The sequence below is a fragment of the Macaca thibetana genome, chromosome X (genome assembly GCF_024542745.1).
Source record: "Macaca thibetana thibetana isolate TM-01 chromosome X, ASM2454274v1, whole genome shotgun sequence".
Classification (NCBI taxonomy): Eukaryota; Metazoa; Chordata; class Mammalia; order Primates; family Cercopithecidae; genus Macaca; species Macaca thibetana.
The window spans coordinates 27,096,014-27,120,676 of NC_065598.1; the positions used below are offsets into that span (position 1 = coordinate 27,096,014).

The window sequence follows — 24,663 nt, forward strand, 5'->3', positions numbered from 1 at the left end:
CTGGTCTTGAACTCCTGACCTCACATATTATGCCCACCTCAGCCTCCCAAAGTGTTGGGATTACAGGCGTGAGCCACCACCACCAGCCTCATTATACAGCATTCTTGAATCATTCACACAGACACACACACACACACACACACGTGCACACACACATACACATGCACACACGTAGTATTTGATGAAGAACAGATTATTGACTGCTGGAAATCAGGAATGGGAGGGAGGTAGGGGCTGCAGTGGTGGGATGTGGGTGTGCTTATAAAGTGCAACACAAAGGATCCTTGCAACAACTGAGATGTACTTTATCTTGGCTGGATCAATGTTAATATCTTGGTTGAGATATTGTACTATAGTATTGCAGGATGGCAAAACTGACTGGAACTGGGTAAGGGTGCATGGGATGTCTCTATCATTTCCTACACTGCAAGTAAAGGTAGAGTTATCACAATAAAGAAAGTTTAATTCAAAATGGTTTAACTTTTTACCAGACAGTTTGGGTTCAATGGATATGAGACAAAACACATGCAAATTGGCTGGGTGCGGTGGCTCAAGCCTGTAATCCCAGCACTTTGGGAGGCCAAGGCAGGCGGATCATGAGGTCAGAAGATCCAGACCATCCTGGCTAACATGGTGAAACCCCATCTCTACTAAAAATACAAACATTACCCAGGCGTGGTGGTGGGCGCCTGTAGTCCCAGCTACTCAGGAGGCTGAAGAAGCAGAATGAGGAGAATGGCGTGAACCCAGGAGGCTGAGCTTGCAGTCAGGCCAGATCCAGCCACTGCACTCCAGCCTGGGCGACAGAGTGAGACTCCGTCTCCATCCAGTAATGGCAGACCAGACATTTCAGCCCAAACATTATGCTGAAGAAAAATAAACTAAGAAAGATGTAAAACCATAACAAACTTCTCTTTGAAGATATCACCAAAATTGATCCCCCTTTCCCCTCTCATAGAATCCCACCTCAAAGAAGGAAATTGGGAACCCAAGATGCAAAGTAAGATGTTGTAACTGAGAAGCTAAGCAACTGACAAGGGCTTCCAGCAGCTTTTAGAGCCTAGGGAATGCAGATTGCAGATCAGGATCCATCATGGAAAGAAAACCTTGGGAAATACCTCAAAGTTTCATTTGACATCACTGAGGAGCTATGCCCTAAGTGTCATATAAACCAGAAATAGAACAATCCTCCCAATACATGAGACCCAGCTTCAAAAAGACTCAATCTCTGATTTTGATGAGATGATCTTCATCCCAGTCCCTTGCCTCACTCGTGTCACCACCCTAACTGCCTTATAGAAGTAAAAGAAAACACTCCAAGATGGAAGAAAAAAATCATTCAGAGTCTCCAATTACTTCTCTAGTATTTCACACACAAATTAATGCTTTCAATCATAAACAATTACAGATGCAAAATATGAACAGGAAGGAAAGGATGAGCTTCAGGCCTGTGATCTAGTTTTTCCATATGCTGAGGCTGCCTGGGATAGAAAGAACTATAACGTGATTACACCCATGCAATTTAGAGTGAAACTGAGATACCACCGCACATCTATCAGAAGGACTACAATGTTAAATAATGACCAAAACCAGTGCTGGCAAGGATATAGAACAAATGCGACTCTCACACACTGTTAGTAGGGCATAAAACAGTCAATAAAGATGCAAAACACCTTGATATTTTTTTAAATAACTGAAGGATGCACTTATCAGGTGATCCAGCCATATCACTCATTGATGTCTATACAAGAAAAACTAAAATATACATCCATATAAAGGCTTGAATGTATTGTCCACATTATGAAAAAAGAGGAGGACTTGGGGGTAGAAAAAATGAGGGGAAAATATAAAGTTGCACAAGGAAATGAGTAAAGAAATGGCTACGTACATTATCTAGTTTTTGGTAAAGGTTTCACAAATATTTGCATGTGATAAATATGTGATATATATATATTTGTATTTCATATATATACATATAAAGTTATATTGTTTAAAGTTGAAAATAGTTTTCTTTAAATTCAATTTTATTCCAATGAATATGTTACAAAGTAAGATAAATCAATATATGTCCTAAAGGGACATTAATGTCAATAAACGCAAAATGGAAGACTTGGCAATTTATGATCTGATAACACATCTCAAGATATTATATAGAGAACAGTAATTTAATACCAAAACTTTATATAAATGAAATTATAAAGACTTATAGTTGTCACTCTCATCCTCACAATAAGAAAAAGTTGAACAAACTGAAAATTAACAACTCTCTTTAATCCATCAGATAATTGATGTCACAGGGTGAAACATGGCCTCAAATACTGGAGAGACAGGCAAATACAGAGAATCACAGTTTACTGGAGCAAAAGCTCAGGAGAAGTCCATTGCTGGATCCGGTACAAAGAGTATTACAATGTAAAAAACTGCAAATCTTATAGCTTATTTAAGATGTTCCTAGGGAAACTCAAAGACAACAGGGGAGACTAAAACAAGGGAAATTTTGGCCTATGATACCTACAATGACAGTGATGGCAGCGGTGGCCCATCTGGAGTGGCTGCTGCCATGATGCCCACTGCAGTGGAAGAGGCATGGCCGGGGCTGCACACTCCATGGAGTTGGTGGGAGCTGAGAGTAGGCAGGAGCCCTGCCCACCCAAGTGCAGCGGCAGCCACCCAAACTGCAGCTGCAGACCCAGGCATCCCTGTGTTCTTGGGGCCAGAGCAGGCAGGAGCCTAACCCTCCCAGATGCAGCTGCAGCTACCCCTGCACTCTTGGGGGCCTGGGAAGGCCACCCTGTCCCTACAGGTTTAGAAGTGCCTGCTTCCACTGCCTGGCCTCTCCCCACTCCCAGTGACTGCTCTGATATCTGAGCAAAGTTGAGGCCGAGCCCAGGCACTGTTGCAACCGGCCAGGTGTATACACGCTCAGGATAGTGCTGAGTCTGGACTTTGGGTGCCAACAAGCATGGGAGAGAGGCCAAGGAGGAGCCTCAGTGCTGGCCTGCAAGCACCCCTTGGCACAAACAGCCTGGGCACCATGAACAGCAGCAGGAGGCAGGCGGGAGGTAGACAGACTCCAGGACAGAAAGGGGCAGGTCCCTGGTGAAGCCCCCCTCTTCAAGCCGAGGAAGGCTTGAAGCCTGAAGACTAGAGTGGGAACTTGTGGTGCTTTTTCTGGGCCCACCCATGGTCGCCCATGGACCAACTTGTATCCACTTCCTCCCATCTGAGGCCCCATAAAAGCCCTGGACTCAGCCAGAGTGGAGGAGACGATGGGACAATCTGTGTGAAGATAGGGACTACCCACTCCAGGGTTTCCTGTGTGATGATAGCTGAGGAGACGACAGGACTACCAGCTGTGGAAAGGAGCTACCCACTGCAGGGTCTCTTCTCTGCTGAGAGCTGAACACTCATCAGGATATCCTGCCTGTGGAGAGGATCGACCCAATGCGGGTCTCCTCTGAGCTGTTCTGTCACTCAATAAAGCTCCTCTTCGCCTTGCTCAACCTACTCTTGTTGATGTACCTAATTATTTCTGGATGCAGGACAAGAACTTGAGACCTACCGAATGCCGGGGCTAAAAGGGCTATGATACTAACGGGACTGAAACACGCCTCTTGCTCACCACATTGAGGGTTACAAGGAGAGAAGAGAAAAGGAGAGAAGATCTGCAGCCCTTTGGGGACCCCAGACCTAGGAGCCCCTGAGCCAGGGCTGTGACGCCCTCTCTGGGGCTCTGCAGTTGCTGGCACCTTCAAGCTTCCAGGTGCCACAGCACTCCCCGGTGCCAGCTGTGGAAGCTGCTTGCAGTATGCCTGGTCCAGCCATGGCCTCACTGGAGTGGCTGCCCATGCTGGTGCCTGGAGCTACCCACCCCACCACACCCAGCACCCCTGGCTTTGCACAGTGGCCTGACCTCACGGTCGCATGCTCACATTCTCCTCTCCACTCCACTTGCCCTTGGCAGGCATGGGATCCAGGCGAGTAGCGTAAGCCAAGTGCAGCCTGCCAGGCCGAGTGGGCCCAGCAGGCCCGAGCAATCCTTGGGCAAAGGCATCACTGGTCATAGAGGTTTCCGGCTGGCAAATCGATACCCCAAGGATCTTGTGACAACAGCGAAGAGTAAACACAGTATAACACTTTGCCAGATTAACAAAAAACCTTAAACTAAAAGCCTATGTACCTCAGTTCCTTCTATTAATATACAGTACACTAAGACTCATTTTGAACAAAAAAATTACAAGGCATACTAAAAGTAAAAAATTAAAATAAAAATCAGTTTGAAGAGACAAAGTATCAAAAGCAGCAAAAAGACATTAAGGTATGGCAGATACTCTGGAATTTTCAGGCTGGAAATTTAAAATAATTATGATTAATATGCTAAGGACTCTAATGGAAAGACAGGTGGGTAATGTAAGAAAACAGATGGGAACTCTAAAAAAGAAGCAAAAAGGAATAAAACAATATAAGATCAGTGAGATATACTTTTAATTACAAAAAGAAAACCAACAAATCTAAAAATTTTTATTTTCATAAAGGGTTAAAAAATGTATAAACCCTGACAAGGGATTAAAGAAAAAAGTCAAAATAATCAATATCAGCAATGTAAAGGAAATCCTCACTCCATATCCTGGAAACACAGACATAATTATATAGGAAAATTATGCTAATAAATTCGGTATTACACAAAATAAAAAAGTGCCAAGAAAAACAGAGCTTAACAAATCAAGAAAACAAGAAATCTCAATTGCCTCATGTCTCATAAAAATTGTCTCTGCATTGAAAACTATATTTATAAACATATTCTATGCTGATTCCTAAAGTAATGAACTTTCTGTAGAATGAGAATGAAATAACACCAATCTTTAATAAGTTCTTCCACATAATAGAATTAGTAAAAATACTTTCCAAAATGTTTCATGTGACCCTTATAAGCTTTATACTACAATGACAAGACTATTATAAGAAAATAAAAGAGGCCAGGTGCAGTGGCTCATGCCTGTAATCTGAGCACTTTGGGAGACCAAGACGGGCAGATCACCTCAGGTCAGGAGTTCAAGACCAGCCTGGCCAACATGCAGAAAGCCTATCTCTACTAAAAACATAAAAATGAGCTGGGTGTGGTGGCACACGCCTGTAATCCCAGCTACTTGGGAGGCTAAGGCACGAGAATTGCTTGAACCCAGCAGGCGGAGGTTGCAGTGAGCCAAGATCACACCACTGCACTCCAGCCTGGATGAAAGGGTGAGACTCTGTCTCAAAAAAGGAAAAAAAAAAAAATAGAAAAACAGAGATTTATATCCCTCAGAAAAACACATTGGCCACACCTGGAAAGAACAGCAACAACAACGTATGTTTGACCAACAGAAACCAAAGATACTTCAAGTACATAAGCCTATAAATAAACTGGGTAGAATTAAAACATAAATTATTTTTGGTTTGTTGTATTGAAATAGAACTACTTTAACAAAGCAGAGGACATGATTTTGTAAGCACCATAATATATACAAATAAACCATATGACAAAATTTACCATTTAATTTTTTTAGAAACTCAGAAACGTTAGTAAATATCGTAATTAGTGGTGAAATATTTACACCATCACCTTGAGATCATAAAAGAGATAAGAATGTCTACTATAACAAGTTCTATTCAACATTTTACGTAGGTCATAGCCAGAACATTAAATGCAAGAAAAAATATGCATAAAGATTGAAAGAAACAAAATAAAACCTCCTCTATTCACAGATCAAATGATTATGTTTCCAGGTTATTGAAAAGCAGTCTATAAGTAATAGAGATTTTTTTTTGTTAATTTTTAAGTTCTGTGAGTACACCGTAGGTGTATATATTTATGAGGTCTGTGAGATGTTTTGATACAGGTGTACAATATGTAATAATCACATCAGTGAAAATGGGGTATCCATCACTTCAAGCATTTATCCTTTGTGTTACAAACAATCCAATTGTACTCTTTTAGTTAACAGTGTACAATTCAACTATTATTTTATATATATCTCGCTTCTTGGCCTTTTGGCTAAGATCAAGTGTACTATATATAGTTACCCTGTTGTGCTATCAAATACTAGTCTTATTCATTCTTTTTATTTTTATTGTTGTATCCATTTACCATCCTCCCTTCCCCTCTCCACCCTCCATTACCCTTTGCAGTCTCTAGTAACCATCATTCCACTCCCTGTGTTCATGAGTTCAATTGTTTTAATCATCAGCTCCCACAAATAACTGAAAACATGCGAAATTTATCTTTCTCTGCTTGCTTTATTTCACTTAACATAAAGACCTCAGGTTAGTGAGTTCTGCAAGACAACTGAATTCCACACTTAAGCCCAAACACATTTTTTTCTGAGAATTGTAATTTTTTTAAAAAAAATTTAATTTATTATTATTATTATTATTTTGAGAAGTGGTCTCGCTCTGTCTCCCAGGCTGGAGTGCAGTGGCATGGTCTCAGCTCACTGCAACCTTCACCTCCCGGGTTCAAGCAATTCTCATGCTTCAGCCTACTGAGTAGCTGGGACTACAGGTGTGCGCCACCACATCCGACTAATTTTTCTATTTTTAGTAGAGATGGGATTTTGCCATGTTGGCCAGCCTGGTCTTGAACTCCTGACCTCAAGTGATCCACTTGCCTCAGTCTCCCAGAGTGCTGGGATTACATGCATGAGCCACCGCGCTAGGCCTGAGAACAGTAATTCTTACTAACCTTTTTATACACATCATAAGAATGGAACAAAAACCCTGACAACACAAGGTCTTATTTTAAAGATTTGTTTTTAGATACTTAGAAGCTAAAATTCAAAAGTCATTATAACCCTAAACTTTGTTGTCATTTTTTCTGATATCATGGCAACAAAGGCAACTGACTATATGAGTAACTTCAAAATAAAGCTGATATTAAATCCTAGTGAAACAACTACAACAACAAAAATTCATTGTGGCTATTTTACTTATGGCCTCTAGGATAATGATTTCGCTGACTAATTAAAGGTCAGGTATTTATAAATCTTTCACTACTATATTAAATTACTTTCTCAACATAATTATTTATGGAAGAGCTTGGGCAGGAATAGAAAGGAGAGATACAGTGGCAAACAAGACACTTGGCGAGGGGGGATGAACATTAACATTATCTTCATTGTGGTGATGGTTTCATAAATATATACATATCTCAAAACATGACATTAAAGTGGTTCAGTTTATTTAAATCAATTATATTTCACTGAAATTACTAAAAATTGTGTGGATGCATCAAAACATGGGCATAAAATAAAATTCATGCCATTCACGCAAAAGAGGAAATCTTGACAATTTAAGATCTGGAAACACACTTCACAAAATTGGAAAGTAAAGCAGGGATATAAACCAAAACTTCAAATAAAAATAAAAATTATTATTATTTAATCAAACCAAAGAAATATTAAATATAAAGTGGTAGACAATACTAAAAGGTGTTTTTTTTTTAAAGAAAAAAAATGATAAATCCCGTCAAGAGTGATCAAAATCAAAGAATACCACCACCACCATCACCACCACCCCAACAGGAATATAAAAGGATCCTCGCCATGAATCCTGGAGATACATATATCACATTATAATCAAATTCATGACAATAAAATATAAATTATTATATCACACAAAAAACACCACTTAACAAACAGATAAATTGGGAAATCTTCATAATTCTTTGTTTATTAAACAAAATGCATCTATATTGGTCCTGGTGCCTAAATTCCTGATCTTTTCCATGTAACTGAGAAAGATATTATCAATCTTACACAACCTCTTCTGTAGGAAAATAACTGTCAAAACACTCCCAAATGTATTATGAGGCCCCTATAAAGTTTATACTGAACTGACAAGAACATTATACATAAAGAATATCAACAGATTTTGTTGTTGTTTTTGTTTGATTTTTTGTTTTTTGTTTTTGAGACAGGGTCTCTCTCTGTCACCCAGGCTGGAGTGCAGTGGAGCCATTATAGCTCACTGTGACCTCGAACTGCTGGGCTCAAGCGATCCTCTCACCTCAGCCTCCCAATTAGCTGGGACTACAGGCACACGACACGACATCCAGCTAATTCTTTAGTGTTGGGATTACAGATGTGAGCCATCACATCCAGCCATATAAAAGGTTTTTATGCCTCATGACAAAATGCAAACAGTGAATAAGTAAATAAAATGTAAAACTTATGTCTTACAAACAGAACAAAGATACTTCAACCACGATACCCTGTGAACAAAATGTGTTTCATCCAAGAAAGAATTTTTGTTGTCTTATCATCATGAAATCAAGTCATTTTGGCAGACAAAGGAGTAAAATCATGTCACTATCACAATTAAGAGAAATCTTTTTATGGAATTTATTATTCATTTATGACTTTCCAAAACTCACAAAACTGCAGCAAGTATCATACCTATTAATGAACTACTAAAACCTCCCCCTGAAATAAGAAAAGAGGTAAGAATGCCTACTATCACCAGATCTATTCAACCTTTTCTGGAGGTTATAGCTAGGATAATAGTGCCAAAAAAAAAAAAAAAAAAGAAAAAGAAAAAAACAAGGCATAAAGATTGGAAAGGAAAAAATTTCCAAAAATGCAGATATTAGCCTTTCACACTTCATGATTGGCAATGAAGTGTGTGTATGAGCAGATATGCATATAAATATTAACACACCTGATGTATTTATACACATGTGTAGGAATGTGAAATAAATTAAACTTTGCTTTCTTTTTTTATCAATAATACAACTCGGACATATCTTCTGCAAGTACATAATGAACTACCTGATTGGGTATAAAGCTACATAACAGTCATAGTATAAACACAATATAATTTACTTAAAAATCAATCTTTTGTCATTTTTAACCAAATTTTTATGTATCTTTGTAGACTATCATCCTAGAAAGAAAATTACTGTTTTTAAGGGCAGGGAAATTTTAAAATTTGCTTTAAAATGCCCATTTATTTTCCAAAAACCTAGTATCATTCTTTTCCTCCCTCAAAAATTTGGTATCATGATAAAAAGAATAATTTAGTATTTAACATACTAATTATCAATCATATTTAATATAACTGAATCAGACATCTATGATTGCACAGCCTCTGCAGCAATCAGCCTGTGAAGCCAAAATACAGAGTCTGCAGCAATAGGCCTCACACAGTGAGGACCTGGTCAATAACTGTCGACGTCCCTAATTTTTGTCCCTGCTTCTAACTTAGGACCAATCAGAAGAACCCCAAAATGTTCCCCTACCAGTCATTTAGTATGGTCACACTTCTAGTTAGCATACCACCAGCTTTCACATGCCAACGACTTTGGATTGGCACATATCTGAAGCCTTCCCTTTTTTCCACCATAAGCTTTAATATTCCCATAAGGGAAGCTTCTCAACTTCCTTGCCAGCCTTTGAGTCTCTACCAAATATAAGAGATAGTGGCTGGCTCCCTTGTTATAGCAAGCTCTGAATAAATAGCTTTTTCTTATTCTCATTTGGACAGTCTTCACTTATTTCCAAAATTGTTTGATGCATTTTACTATCCCGTTTGTTAGTCTATTATTTCATAAATATTTGAAATACCAAAATATTATACATGAAGCCTATTGTATACCTTTATTCTTGTTATATATATACACACACATGCATATATAGCCTATTAAGAATATTAATATTCCAATATGTATTATATTAATATAAATCATCTTAGATTATATAACATACCTACCAAACTTGAATGTTATTGCATGTTATAACTACTATAGACATAAAATATTTTGTTTTAAGTAAAATGTATCACTTCATTTATTGTTTAACATGAATTTTATCTGTTCTCATACAATTTCTCATATATGTCAAAATTTGCATCAAATTAATTACTGAAATAAAACGCTGTTTTGATATTTTGCATGGGAAAGTGCATAACATTTTAATTTATATATAATGAGTGAAGATATTTGTGTATATTTTAATGAGAAATAAAAGTTGGTTATGTTGGCTTTTGCCAAACATTTTTTTCATGAGACTTATTTTGTTTTTCTTTTGCTTTGCTTTGTTGCTACTGTCAATCCACAAATTATTTTTTCTTATATAAATGGAAAAATTTTGATTGATAAAATTTATAGCTATATTATAGTATAACTCCATTATTATTAAAATAGCTATAAAACTTTTCAAGTATTACATTAGTAAACATTATAACATTTATTACATCTCACATAGATTGAACATCTGTCAAATATAAAGAATATTAGTGAAGTATATAATTACATGCCCCCAAAAATTCTGAAAAAGAATGTATATTACCTATAAAGAACGATGATTTAAATGATGGCTGCCTTTTCAAAAAAATCTTTGGATAAATGAAGAAGATGGAGAAGTAACTTTCTAATTCTGAAATAAAAAAGAATTCTTGATCTACCAAAATTATTCTTCCCAGCTCAGAGTGAAATAAGACAGAGGCACATAAAAAAAAGCCTTCAAATTGTCCCTGTCCAAGCAATAATACATCATGCTGCAGGAGGGGGAAAAAATCTGAAGGGAAAAAACACCTTAGTAGAAAACTATGGGCCGGGCGCGGTGGCTCAAGCCTGTAATCCCAGCACTTTGGGAGGCCGACACGGGCGTATCACGAGGCCAGGAGATCGAGACCATCCTGGCTAACACAGTGAAACCCCGTCTCTACTAAAAAAATACAAAAAACTAGCCGGGCGAGGTAGCGGGTGCCTGTAGTCCCAGCTACTCGGGAGGCTGAGGCAGGAGAATGGCGTGAAGCCGGGAGGCGGAGTTTGCAGTGAGCTGAGATCCGGCCACTGCACTCCAGCCTGGGCGACAGAGCTAGACTCCGTCTCAAAAAAAAAAAAAAAAAAAAAAAAAAAAAGAAAACTATGGAACGGAGAGAAGAGCACCAGGTAGGGAAAATATATAGATAAATACAAAATACTACTTTTTTCCTATGATTTCTTTTTAAAAAGCTGATTCCTTGATGTAAAAATCATAAATAGCATTTTAAATGTAAAATACATAATTTCCAAAATATATCAAACCTGAAAGTTTAAGTTCTGTGCACTGTGAATAAATAATATATTTAATTAAGACTTGAAACTATAAAAATCCTAGAAGAACACCTAGGAAAAACTCTTCAGGACATTGGCCTATGCAAAGAAATTATGGCTAGGAAAATAAAAGCAAATGCAACAAAAACAAAAATAGAAAAATGGGACTTAATTAAACTGAAAAGCTTTGCCACAGCAAAAGAAATGATAAACAGAGTAAACAGACAACCTAAGGAATGGGAGAAAATATTTGTAAAGTATGCATCTGACAGAATACTAATACCTAGAATCTACAAGGCACTCAAACAACTCAATAAGAAAAAGCAAATAAGGCCATTAAAAAATGGACACATGACAGGAGCAGACACTTCTCAAAAGAAGACATACAAGCAACCAAAAAGCATGTAAAAAATGTTCGACATCCCTAATCATCAGAGAAATGCAAATTAAAACCACAATGAAATACCATCACACAGCAGTCAGAATGGCTATTATTAAAAAGTGAAAACACAATAGATGTTAGCAAGGATGCAGAGAAAATGGAATGCTTATACACTGCTGGTGGGAATGTAAGTTTGTACAACCTCCATGGAAAACACTACGGAGATCTCTCAAAGAACCAAAAATAGAACTACCATGTGACCCAGCAACTTCACTATCTACCCAAAGGAAAAGGAATTGTTATAGCAAAAAGACATGTACATGCATATGTTTATTGCAGCACTGTTCACAATAGCAAAGTAATGGAATCAACCCAAGTGTCTTCTCACTTGTAAATGGGAGCTAACCAATGGGTACACATAGACAGGCAGAGGGGAAAATAAGGACACTGGGGACTCCAAAAGTGGGGAGGGTGGAGGGGGGAGTATGGATTGAAAAACTGTCTATTGGGTACAATGTTCCCTATTCAAGTGACAGGCACACTAGAAGCACAAACCCCGCCACTGTGCAATATATCCATGTAACAAATCGGCACACATATGCTCTGAATTTATTAAAAAAGAAATAGATTATACCTAGCACTGTATCACTAAAAAATATCTAAATAAATATACAAACACATTAATGTATATACATTGGATTTAGTTGTAAATAAATACACACATTTGATACATGATTACAAATACACGTATAAAAGTAATTGAAGAAAATGGGCAAACATAAATTATATGTAATCAACTTAAGCTTTTTAAAAAATATTTAAATAAAATATTAGACAAAAGAGCAAAAAGCAAGGGAGAATAGATTCATCCTATTGTGAAGCTTCATATACATAAATTGGCACTATCTTAATTGTAAGTAGACCAAGGTAAGTAAAAGATTCACATGCCAATCCCTAGGGTAACCAGCAAACACAATACAAATAGGTGTAGGTAATATTCTAGCCATTACTGAAACATAATTACCACAAAATGTATCTTCTGTAGTATACTCCATATTTACTTGTCTGTTTTCCATTAGGCTGTACCTCAATAATGTACCTGTATTTACATACCTAGCACATGTAAGAAACCAAAGATCATTTAGACAACCAATAAAATAACTAAATTGGAGTATACTAACCATATTATGAGAGAAAAGACACACTCTTCAGGAGGATTATCTGCCTTAAAAGATGTTTTAGTCTTATTGACATAAAGAATGGATTGGCTGGGCACAGTGGCTCACTCCTGTAATCCCAGCACTTTGGGAGGCTGAGGCGGGCGGATTGCCTGAGCTCAGGAGTTCGTGACCAGCCTGGGGAATACAGTGAAACCCTATCTTTACTAAAATACAAAAAAAAAAAAAAAATTAGCTGGGCTTGGTGGCATGTGCCTGTAATCCCAGCTACTTGGGAGGCTGAGGTAGGAGAATTGCTTGAATCCGGGAGGCAGAGGTTGCAATGAGCCGAGATTGTGCCACTGCACTCCAGCCTGGTGACAGAGTAAGACTCCATCTCAAACAACAACAACAACAACAACAAAAAGGACCAACTAGCTATACAATGAAAAACAATTAAAATTAAAACATATTCCAAAAAAAACAGTATATGTAGGGATGTCTGCTTCCATGGTAATGCAGCCAGTTTAGCTCAACCATCCTACTGAGAAAAACTAGGAAAGCTGGAAGATATTAAACACATTGTAGGTACCACAAGTCCAAAGAAACAAGCTGAGACTGAATCTCAGAAGAGAAGCCTACGTGGTGAGACCCAACTTTGGTACCATTTTCTCCACAAGCTTTTTGGTGATTTGAAGAAGATGACTGAGAAACTAAAATACTTACAACAAAGTTGAGGCTGAAAAGCCAAGCAGCTGATCAGGATTTCCAGCAGAATAACCAGTCCAAGGGACACAAATTGGGTCTATGGCCCACCCTGGCAGAAATGATGTGGTGGTAAACAACAGCAGTGAATTTGACATCCTTAAGAGGCTATACTCAAACTGTCAATATGACCCTGTAATAGAAAACTACTCACAAATCTGAGACCCAGCTTCAAAAGACTAAATACCTAACTGCCTCCCAAAAGCAAAATAAAATGCTCCATGCAGGAAGATAAAATCACCCAGAACCAGGTGCAGTGGTTCACACCTGTAACCCCAGCACTTTGGGAGGCTGAGGTGGGAGGACTGCTTGAGACCAGAAGTTCGAGACCAGCCTGGGCAATATAGGGAGACCCCATCTCAACAAAACTTTAACAAATTAGTTGGGCGTGGTGGCACATGCCTGTAATTCTAGCAGCACGGGAGGCTGAAATGGCAAAATCACATGAGCCCAGGAGTTTGAGGCTGCAATGAGCTATAATTGTGTTGCTACATTCCAGCCTGGGCGACAGAGTACTTTGCCTCAAAAAAAAAAAAAAAAAACCCCACCCAGAACCTCCAATTATCACTGTAATACTATAATCTTCTTTCTTTCTCTCTTTCTTTCCTTTCTCTTTCTTTCCTTCCCTCTTTCCTTCCTTCCCTTTCTTTCTCTTTCTTTCCTTCCTTCCTTCTTTCCTTCCTTCCCTCTTTCCTTCCTTCCTTCTTTCTTTTGTTTGTTTGTTTCTTTCTTTTTCTTTCTTTCTTTCTCTTTCTTTCTTTCTCTCTTTCTCTCTTTCTTTTTCTTTCTTTCCTTTTTTCTTTTTATTTGAGACAGGGTCTCACTCTGTTGCCCAGGCTGGAGTACAGAGGCGCGATCTCGGCTCACTGCAACCTCTGCCTCCCAGGTTCAAGTGACTGTCCTGCCTCAACCTCCTGAGTAGCTGGGAGTACAGATGAATGCCACCACGCCCAGATATATATATATATATATATATAAATAAAAAAAATATATATATATTTGTATTTTTACTGGAGACTTGGTTTCACCATGTTGGCCAGGCGGGGTCCCCAATTACTAGCCACAAGTGATCCACCTGCCTCAACCTCCCATATTTCACATATAAATTCCTACATGCAGCCAGGAGTGGTGGCTGAAGCCTATAATCCCAACACTTTGAGAGGCTGAGGCTGGCGGATGGCTTGAGCCCAGGAGTTCAAGACCAGCCTGGACAACATGAGAAAACCTCGTCTCTACAAAAAATATAAAGAAAAAAATGAGCTGGACATGGTGGCAGGCGCCTGTAATCCCAGCTACTCTGCAGACTGTGGGAGGCTCTCTTGAGCCCAGGAGGCAGAGGGTGCAGTAAGCCGTGATTGCACCACTGCACTCCAGCCTGGGTGACAGAGGGAGACCCTGTCTCAAATATATATATATAGCTACTTGCAATTCAAAATATATATGCAATATATTAATGAGAAGAAAAGGATTAGCATCCGGCTAGTGAACCATTTTCTCCATTTACTGGGAATGCCTGGGACAGAAAGAACAATGACTTGACCCATGCAATTTAACGTGGCACTGAGATACCATTACACACTAAAGAGAAGGTTACAATAAAAAATACTGACCCTATCAACTGCTGGCAAAGATGTAAAGCAACTTTGCAGCTCATACACTACTGGTAGGGTGTAAAATCGTACAATTAACATTACAAAACACTTTGATATTTTCTAAAATATCTGAAAGATACTCATATCATGTGACTCAACCATTCCATTCATTGATGCATATACAATAAAAATGAAGATGGATATGTGCACAAAAATGTGTATAAAAATATTCAGAGCATGGAAAATGAGGGAGCCTTGGGAAGAACCAGAAACAGGGAAATCTTAAGGGTCCACATAAAAGCTGGATGGTGGATGAATATGTCCCCTATCTTAATTGTGGTGATGGTTTCACAAATATATGGGTATCTTGAAACACATTATTTTAAAGTTGTGTAGTTTATCTTATGCCTAAAATAAACTATATCTATAGCTAAAACTGTTAAGAATGTGTGGAATGCACCAACATGTGTCTAAACATTTTAGTATTAAAAGCAAAAACGGAAATCCTGGTAATTTAAAATCTGGTAGACTACTTCAAAATTTGGGAACAAAATATTTGATTTAATCCAAAAGAATACTTGAGATAAAAGAATAAAATTAGAATCAGTTAACAAAATTCAAGAAAAAAATCAACAAATTCAAAAGTTGCTTTGTTTTTAGTTTTTTCTTTTGTAAAGGTTAAAAAAATTATAAATCTTGAGAAGACTGATCAAGTTATAAAAAGGAAGACACATATTATCAGCTCCAGGAATGTACAGTGTGAATCATCATTACAGATGTTCCAGATGCTTATATAGTATTTGAAGTTATAAAAAAGACAAAATTCCAGAAAAATACAGGTTTAAAAAGCAAGAAATTAAGGAAAATCTCATTTATCCTATATGTATTAAAGTCAGTTCATAATGAAAATCCACAGTTTAACACCCGGTTTTGTAAACCTTTCCATAAATTTCAGAAAAAAATAATACTAATCATGCACAACCTCTTTCACATAATAAATACTTTCCACAAAATGTTGAGTGAAATCCCTATAAATGTTACACTAAACTGATGAAGATATTATAATAAAGGACAGTCAATGGTTGATATGGATCCTGACAAAATAAGACAAAAAATCATTATGTTTGACAAATGGAATCCAAAAACACTTTCAATTATAATACCCCATGAACAAACTGAGCTTAACACAATATTGAATTACTATTGCTTTAACGTACTGAAATATAATCTCCTTAACAAAGGACCAAAATCATGTCACTGTAACAACAAATATAGAGAAACCATTTGGCAAATTTACCATCCAGTTATGATTATTAAAAAATGACTCAGAAAACTATGGGAAATATCATATTAAGTGATGTAATAATCAAAACCTCATCCTGAGATCGGGATTGAGACATGAATTCCTACTGTTACCATTTCTATCCAGCTTTTCATGGAGTTCATAACCAGGTCAATAACGCAGGGAAATGTTAAAAAATGCATGACGATTGGAAAGGAAGAAATAAACCCATCCTTATTTATAGATTTTATGTTTATGTACCAGAGTATCTAAAAGCAGTCTATAGGTAATACATTAGAATTAATAACAGCATTTAGCAAGACTGCTGGATTCCATATAGTTAAAGCTCAACACATTTTTCTGAGAATAGCAATTCTCACTAAACACTTTATGAGAAATGCCATGAAAACCCTACATAACAAGGTTATAGTTTTAAAGTATTTTTCCATATAGTGTTCAGATCAAAATTGAGAGGATTTTAACCCTATTGTTGTCATTTTTTTCTGATATCATAGCAACAGGGCCCCACGAATATTAAACAAACTCTAGCTTACAATGGACATTTACTCCTAGTGGGACAATAAAAGATCTTTTTTTTACAACTTTTATTATGGCCTTTAGTTTAATGATTTCACTAGTTAGAGGTCAGCTTCTTCTAAATGGGTCACAACTAAATTAAATTATTTCTCCACAAAAATTTTATTTACTTTTTTCATTACGTCTCTCCTTTATAACTTTGTTTTAATTATGGCTTTAAGCATAACTACTTACATGTACTATAATATTTTAAAAACAAAAACAGGTCCTCCAAAATAATCATTAGTAATAATATGCTGTCATGTGACTGGTTTTTTTTCCTTTATTAGTTACAAATAAGATGTCCTCTCAGTGTAAAATTTTGAAAAAAAGCAGATATGTATCTTTTCACAGAAGTAATCAAGATTAACAGTGAAGTGTGTAACTTAACAAACATGCATAACAATATATATTTACATGAATAATACATTTATGTACCTGTGAAAACATGAACAAATTATAATCTGCTTGCTGTTTTATTAGCAATATGTCTTGGAGATATCTTCTGTAATTATCAAATATCTGCCTGAGTATAAAATCTGCATAGCATTTATTGTATGAACACAGTTTACTCTATTAAAAATAGCTGTTCTGCCTTTTTGTATCCATACTTATATGCACACTGAGAAGTCCTGTCAGATATAATCATAAAAGGGCAATTGCTGTGGAAAAGAGTAGACAGATTAAAATACTGCTAAAAAAGAAATTAATTTCCAAAATAGCACTATTTTATACTCCCTTAAAAATCTGGTATCATTGGATATAAAAATGACATTTTATTGTTTAATTTCTGCTTAGTATTAAAGATTATTATAATTGCCAAAAAATAGTTATTATTGTGTTTATCATATATGCATTTTAATAACACTATTTGTTAAAAAGCATACCACTTCATACTTATAATACCAAAATCATTACATATCATGTATATATAAATATATATGCATAAACTCGTTACTTTCACCTATATCCTATATATTCTTTGTTCCTGAATTAGTTCTGATATGCATCCTACGTAAATCATTTCACCAATAGAACATGTTTTCCCAAGAATGTTATTGTCTATTTTGTAATTATAGTAGACATAAAATATTTGCGGTAGGTAACACAACTGTCATTTCTTGATTTTTTATCAAGAGTTTGTTATTATACAATTTCTCATCCTGTTCAACAGTAGTATCACATCAACAATTACAACAATTAATTTAGATACTTTGCTTGTGACTGTGCTAAATTGTTTTAATATGTATATAGTTAATCTATACAGATATTTTAATGTTTTAATGAGAAATAAAAAAGTTTGGCTTTTGTTATTTTTCATGTGTACTTTTTTGTCTTTTGCTTTGCTTTATTGTTGTCAATCAAATAAATTATCCTTTTTATTTACCCATATAGAAAAATTTGGATCGAATTGCTATTGAAAATGGGTATTGAAACCTTAATGTATTTTATTAGTAAGGTATATATTAGGCATCTATATAAAATATACAGTACATTAGTGTAGAGTACAAAATCAAAATTCCATAATTCCATAAGAATTAAAGATATATTACCTCTCTAGGTAAGATGAATTCAAAATTCCATAATTCCGTAAGAATTAAAGATACATTACCTCTCTAGGAAAGGTGAACTAAAGATGGCTGCCTTCGCAACAGAATCTGTGGAGTGCCCGAAAAACCGAAGCAGAATATTTTCAAGGCTGAAAGAAAAAAAAAAAAAAAAAAAAAAGTCAATAGAATTCTAAATGTAGCAACATTTTCCTTTCCAAAGTGGGAATAAAATAAGACGTGTCCACATAAGCCCACCTCCGACAATTTGGCACTGGGCTACCCGTAATTTCAGTTGCTGCCGGAAGTTCTACAGGCGGAGGGAAGTGGCTTGCGATGGAAACCGAGAACGTCTGGAATGCCAGAAGAGCACTGTGATGCAGGGCCAAGGTGGGCGCCCTCTGCTGGTGGGGAACAGTAATGTCAGTTGGTTGGAATTTCAGCCTGGGAATTTATGTAGTATCGCAACTGTTGCAGTGTATTGGTTACAAAAGCATCACTAAGCTTGGTCCAAAATCCAGGTAGGGGCCATAAACGCAATCCTTTAAAGGAAGATGTATCAAAGAATATGTGGATGTGTTTTCAAAGTGCCACAGATAAAAATCCAAAAGAGGAATTTAAATGGAATAATAAGAAACATTCAATAAACACAAAAGTAGGTGCAAAAGAAGAAAGGGAAAAACAAAAGAGATAAGAAAAACAGGAAAAAATGACAGGATGATCAACTTTAAAACAAAGTATATTAATAATAATACTGAATTTAAAAAGTCAGGAGGGGTGATTACACAATTTCATAGTAAAGATTTGGAAGGTAACAGTTACTTTCATTGTATTGGATCGTGTTGATAATTTCATGAATATATGCATATGACAAATTGTATCACATTGCACATTTTAAAGTTGAGCAGTTTATTGTATGTCAATTATACATTGTTAAATCTGTTTTCAAACGTGCGAGATGCACCTCAACACACATCTAAAGAAAAGTTACCCCATTAAATGCAAAGGAGAAAATTCTGGAAAATGTAGGCCCTGATTATTCATCACAAGAATGTGGCAAAATGGTAATGTAAAATGAAGAAATTTTAAAAATCATTAAAATCAAAATCTAATGATACTTTAAAAAGTACAAAGAGAATATCAACAAAACCAAAAGTTGCCTCTTTTAAAATTGTTAGTAAAATTGATAAACACTTAGCAAGACTGATATAGACAAAAAGAGGAGGCACACAGTATTCATACAAGGAGTAAAACGGTCTTCAATACACATTCTAGAAACATAGACATAAAATTACAAGCAATTGTATCCAATAAATTTGAAATGAGAGAAAACGACAAAATTTAAAGGAAAACACAACAAAACAAGAAAACTTAGGAAATCTGGATAGCAATGTATTTATTAAATAAATCGTGTCTGTAATGAGAAACCTTCCTGTAAATGAATTTTATACGCTAGTACACGAAGTTGTGAACATTTTCATATAATTGAGAAAGAAACAACACCAATCTTGCACAAAATTCTCTAGAAAATAGAAACGGTAAAAATATTCCCCAAAAAATGTTTAATGAGATCCATGCGAATTTTATACCAAACTGACAAGATGGTATAGGAAAAGAAAATCAAAGGTTTGTCTTTCATCACCAAAGGAAAAATAAGAAGAAAAAAGTGTGCCTAACAAACTGAATCCAAGATACATTTACTGTAATACACATGAACAAATTATTCTTCATCCAAGAATAAATTCATGTTTTATATCATTTGTAAATCAAATAAAGTCAACAGAACAAAGGAATTATATCATATGATTATCCCAAAATATGCAGAAATGCCACTGGAAAAAATTTACTGCACATTTATAATTTTTTTAAAAACTCAGAAAACTGAAGTAAATATCACAACTAGTGGTGAAATATTGAAAACTTCTCCCCTTGAGATCAGGAACAAGACAAAGATTTCTACTATCACCAGTTTTACTCAACATTTTATGGAGGCCCTAGGCAGCGCAATAATGCAAGAAAAAGAACACAACAAAGACACTGCTATTATTTACAGATTGCAAGATTCTTTATTTATACTATCCAAAAGAAATCTATAGCTAGTATATTAGAATTAATTACTAAATTTAGCAAGATGACTACTGGATATAAGCTCAAGAAAAACATCAAGTGTAATTCTAGATATCACAAGCAATTTTTAAAATTACATCACTAAAAAATATACCCTTCAAAGTGGCATCAAAGAACGTCAAATTTCAAAGTATATGTTTAATAAAAGATGTGCAAGATCTGTACACAGCAATCTATAGAAAATTGTTGAGAGGTATTAATGAATACATAAACAACTGGAATGGTATGAGAATTTTATGGATTATAGATTCAACATATTTTACAGTCACTGATTCAAGCTAATGGAATTCAAATCCCATCATTTCTAATAATGTTAAATTTCTTCTGCATGCTAGACGCATGTGTGTTTTTATTTTGTGAAAATTAATCAACTGTAACCATTTTATGTACTTTTTTGTCTACTTGCTATGCTTTGATGAAAACTTTTATTTATTAAAGCAAAATATTACAGGTGTCTTTTTTAGGCATAGTAATATTTTCTCCTAAATCAAAACTAGTTTTAAAAACAATTCAAGATTAATAGATTTACTGAGAGTAACAGATTCACAGTTTATGATTCAGGTAGCAACCAAAAATTAACTCAGATTCCAATAACAGAGAGTATTATGATGTACAGAGGAAGAAGAAGAAGGAGAAGGAAGAGAAAAGGAGGAGGAGAATGATGATGAAGAAGGGAAACTGGAAGAGAAAGGATTGAAATAAGATTTAAGATTATTGAGACAAGAAAAATACACAATATATAAAATTTCACACAAAAACCTGATAAACATTAAGAAATAACATGCAGAATTTAAAAAAAAAAAAAACAAGCTTTCAAACGATTTATGTTAATATATGGAGAGATTGGGAGAGAGAAAAAGCAAGACATCTGTCTCATCTGGGTCTACATTACTCATTGAAAAAGCTAAAGATGTGGAATTAGCTAACATAGAAATCCCTTCCAAAAAGTCAAAGTTATTTATGTGACAGAAAGAACACTGGGTCTATGGGTGAGAAATTTGGTTTTCATTTTTCATATTTCCATGCCTACTCTGTGACCTTAGGCAAGTTATCTAACCTTTCAGAACCTCAGTCCTTCATGTTTAAAACATGGATAGCTTCATACCCACCAAGCAGCATTGCTATGGGTCTCAAATTTGACAGTGGGAAGAAAAACAATCTATAAATGAGTCTTAATCCCTATAAGTCATTACTTAAAAGTATTTCTATTATATTAAAGACAATGTAGAATTTTTCATTCTACAGCTAACAGTCCTTCTCATGTTGTATAAAATGATATTTGCTGTACAAATATCAGTCACAGAGTTCAATTCAGAAAGAAGGCGTAGGTATTATATTTGAAGTTTCACTGGAGACCACAAAGCCGTGGAATATAAAATTCACAATAAGGGCCGGGCGCGGTGGCTCAGGCCTGTAATCCCAGCACTTTGGGAGTCCGAGGCGGGCAGATCACCTGAGCTCGGGAGTTCGAGACCAGTTTTTAGTCCGTCTCTACTAAAATTACAAAATTAGCCGGGCGTGGTAGCGCATGCCTGTAATCCCAGCTATTCCAGTGGCTGAGGTAGGAGAATTGCTTGAACCTGGGAGGTTGAGGTTGTGGTGAGACGAGATCGTGCCATTGCACTTCAGCCAGGGCAACAAGAGCGAAGCTCCGTCTTAAAAAAACAAAAAACAAACAAACAAAAAATAAAAAACAAACTCACAATAAGACTCAAATTTATTCAGGATATAATTTTTATAATTAGAAAGAAAATGCCATCAATATGTAAATGTTTAACACTATTTAGATGAGATTTTTTTAAAAAAGAAACAATGTATAACAATTAAAAACAGTAATATCATATGATAGAAAGCCCTCTTGTGTCAAAATAATCATTTCAATGATTCACAGAAAATCATCACTTAGAAACAGTTATCTGGAAGGACTTATTAGTAGTAAATAAATGGCTTTTGTTCTATACTCTCAAGACCTGTATTTTCTTCTCCTGAAAAAGGAAATGATACCAATCCTATTCACATTACAGGACTCTACAGAACCCACTAATACTGTAAAAGCTGTGAGTCAGTATTACTGTTTTAATAGAAAAATCTTGGTATGAAGAAGAAATAACATAACTTTTCACCATTTTTAAATTCAAAAGATAATAAGGAGTAGCGAGGCTTATGAACTGCTTTAAGAAAGGTAGATATTTATTACTTCCTAGAAATTAATGGAAGGTTTTATGGCCCAAGCTGGACTTGACGTAAGCTTAAGTGAGTGGCAAGGGAATGCTGAATGAGATCGTTCTGGCAACCAGAATGCTTCGGCAGAAATCAAGGGTTTGGAGGTTGGAGCTGGAATATATGGAGAAGTTGGAAATAAATAAAGAAACCAGCAATCTGGGCCAAGAAAGAAAAAATAATGGGTGAAATATGGTATTTTAAGGTAATCATAGTAAAGCAAATAACAATGTTTCATTAAAAAGAACTATTAAATCCAGTAATCAGTCACTACAGCATCTAATCAAGTAGATGAAAATGAATGCCGTTAGCAGCTGATTGAGAAAAATGAAAATTAGGAGACAAATTTTGTCAAGACTTGATAAGAGATGCATTTGCTTTCTTGCCTCTTGGTTTTCTTCAAATTATAGCTAGGGACTTTGGCGGACTTCCAAATGCCTGTTTACTTCAAATTATGAACATTCCATATAAGTTAACAGTTTATCCTTTTCACTAACTTTAAAAAAATTCATACTTGTTGAGTAGTTATTTTAGAAGCTTAGCAAATACATCTATGCCAGTATTCCTTGAATCTTATAGAAATCTATCAGTCGCTAAAGTAGTTCAGAAAGTAAATTTAAATACATTTCTAAAATAAATATGTTTTGCTTTATTTCTCTTGTAGAAATGCTATTAATCAGCTTTTTGTAATTGGGCTTTTACATATGTTGGCCTGTGATACAAGTTACTCTTTCCAGCTTGAACTAAAAAGGATGATGATAATGATGATGATGATAAATTGTCCTTAATGTTATGCTCCCCTTTATCAGTTTTCAATTAGCTATGAATGCACATTAGCTTTCAAATTAATGTCTACTGCATCAGGAAAATCAAACATTATTTAAAAGTTTTAAAAAATGACTTTTCCTTTTTGAGTTTTAGATTCTGTAAAATATCTGATATTTTGTTGAATATTTAAAGAACTTTAGTTTGGTTAAGGATTAGGGAAGCATCATTTTCCTACATCTGATTTTAATGACAATCTAAGATAACAAGGTGGGTTTTTCAATATCATGAAGTAACTAAAGTTGGAAATCTTACAGCTTTCTACACCATTCACATTGTATAGATTTACTCATTTGTTCAGCAATTTATTCAATAATGATTCCAGACACCGTCCTAAGCACTAGGGATGAAATGGAAAATTATAAACCACATAGTTTTGACCTCATGGAGCTTACCTTCTAGTGCAAGAAGAGAAAACAAATAAATATTTACCAATATTTACCAATAAAATATTAAACACTAGTTAGTGCTATGAAGAAGAAAAAAGAGTGATTAAGTAAGTCAGATGTTACTGAAGGTTTGAATGCGATGAAGACTTACAATTCTCTGTTGACTTTGGTAATGTATAAGTCATTAGGTACCTTTAATAAAGGTGATTTCAGTTGCATAGTGAGAAGCTAAGTCTAATAGGAGTGTATTCTAGAGTGCATGGAAGTGAGGAAGCGTAGAGAGAAAGCACAGATAACATTCTGGAGAAGTTTTCTATTAAGTGGAGGAGAAGATAGAAGCACTTAACTAAAAACAATGCAAACTCAGGGAAGGGTTTGTTTTTCTCCCCCTAAATGAAAAGTATCTCTAATGTTTTAATTGGAATGGTAATATGGAGAATTACAAATAAATCATACCATCATCAGTTTATGGAAAAAGTAGGAGATAATTGCAAAAGCAAAGTCCTTAAGCAGATGATGGAGAATGAGTTTGACTGGTTAAATGGAGGAGCTGGTGTTAGAGGGAAGAATTCATCCCTCATAATAGAAAAAAAAAAAAACAAAACAAAAACAGAGCACTTGGCTTCAAAAGCATGTAGGTTGGTGTATATGTATAGTACTGAAGGTATTATTTTGATAACTTTTTTTGTGAAATTGGAATGAGATAACCAGTTAGTTCTTGGTGAGAGAG

The 24,663-nt window shown here is 35.6% G+C and overlaps 1 long non-coding RNA gene across 1 annotated transcript in view; it reads right to left on the bottom strand.

The window, feature by feature from the left end:
* LOC126946888 (uncharacterized) overlaps positions 1-18,708 on the bottom strand; it is a 62,136-nt gene extending 43,428 nt beyond the window's left edge. The window contains exons 1-2 of the long non-coding RNA XR_007722792.1: positions 18,631-18,708; positions 18,438-18,524 (exon numbers count right to left, since the gene is read on the bottom strand). This is a non-coding gene — a long non-coding RNA (uncharacterized LOC126946888). The remainder of the gene's footprint in view (positions 1-18,437; positions 18,525-18,630) is intronic.
* Between the last annotated feature and the right edge of the window lie 5,955 nt (positions 18,709-24,663).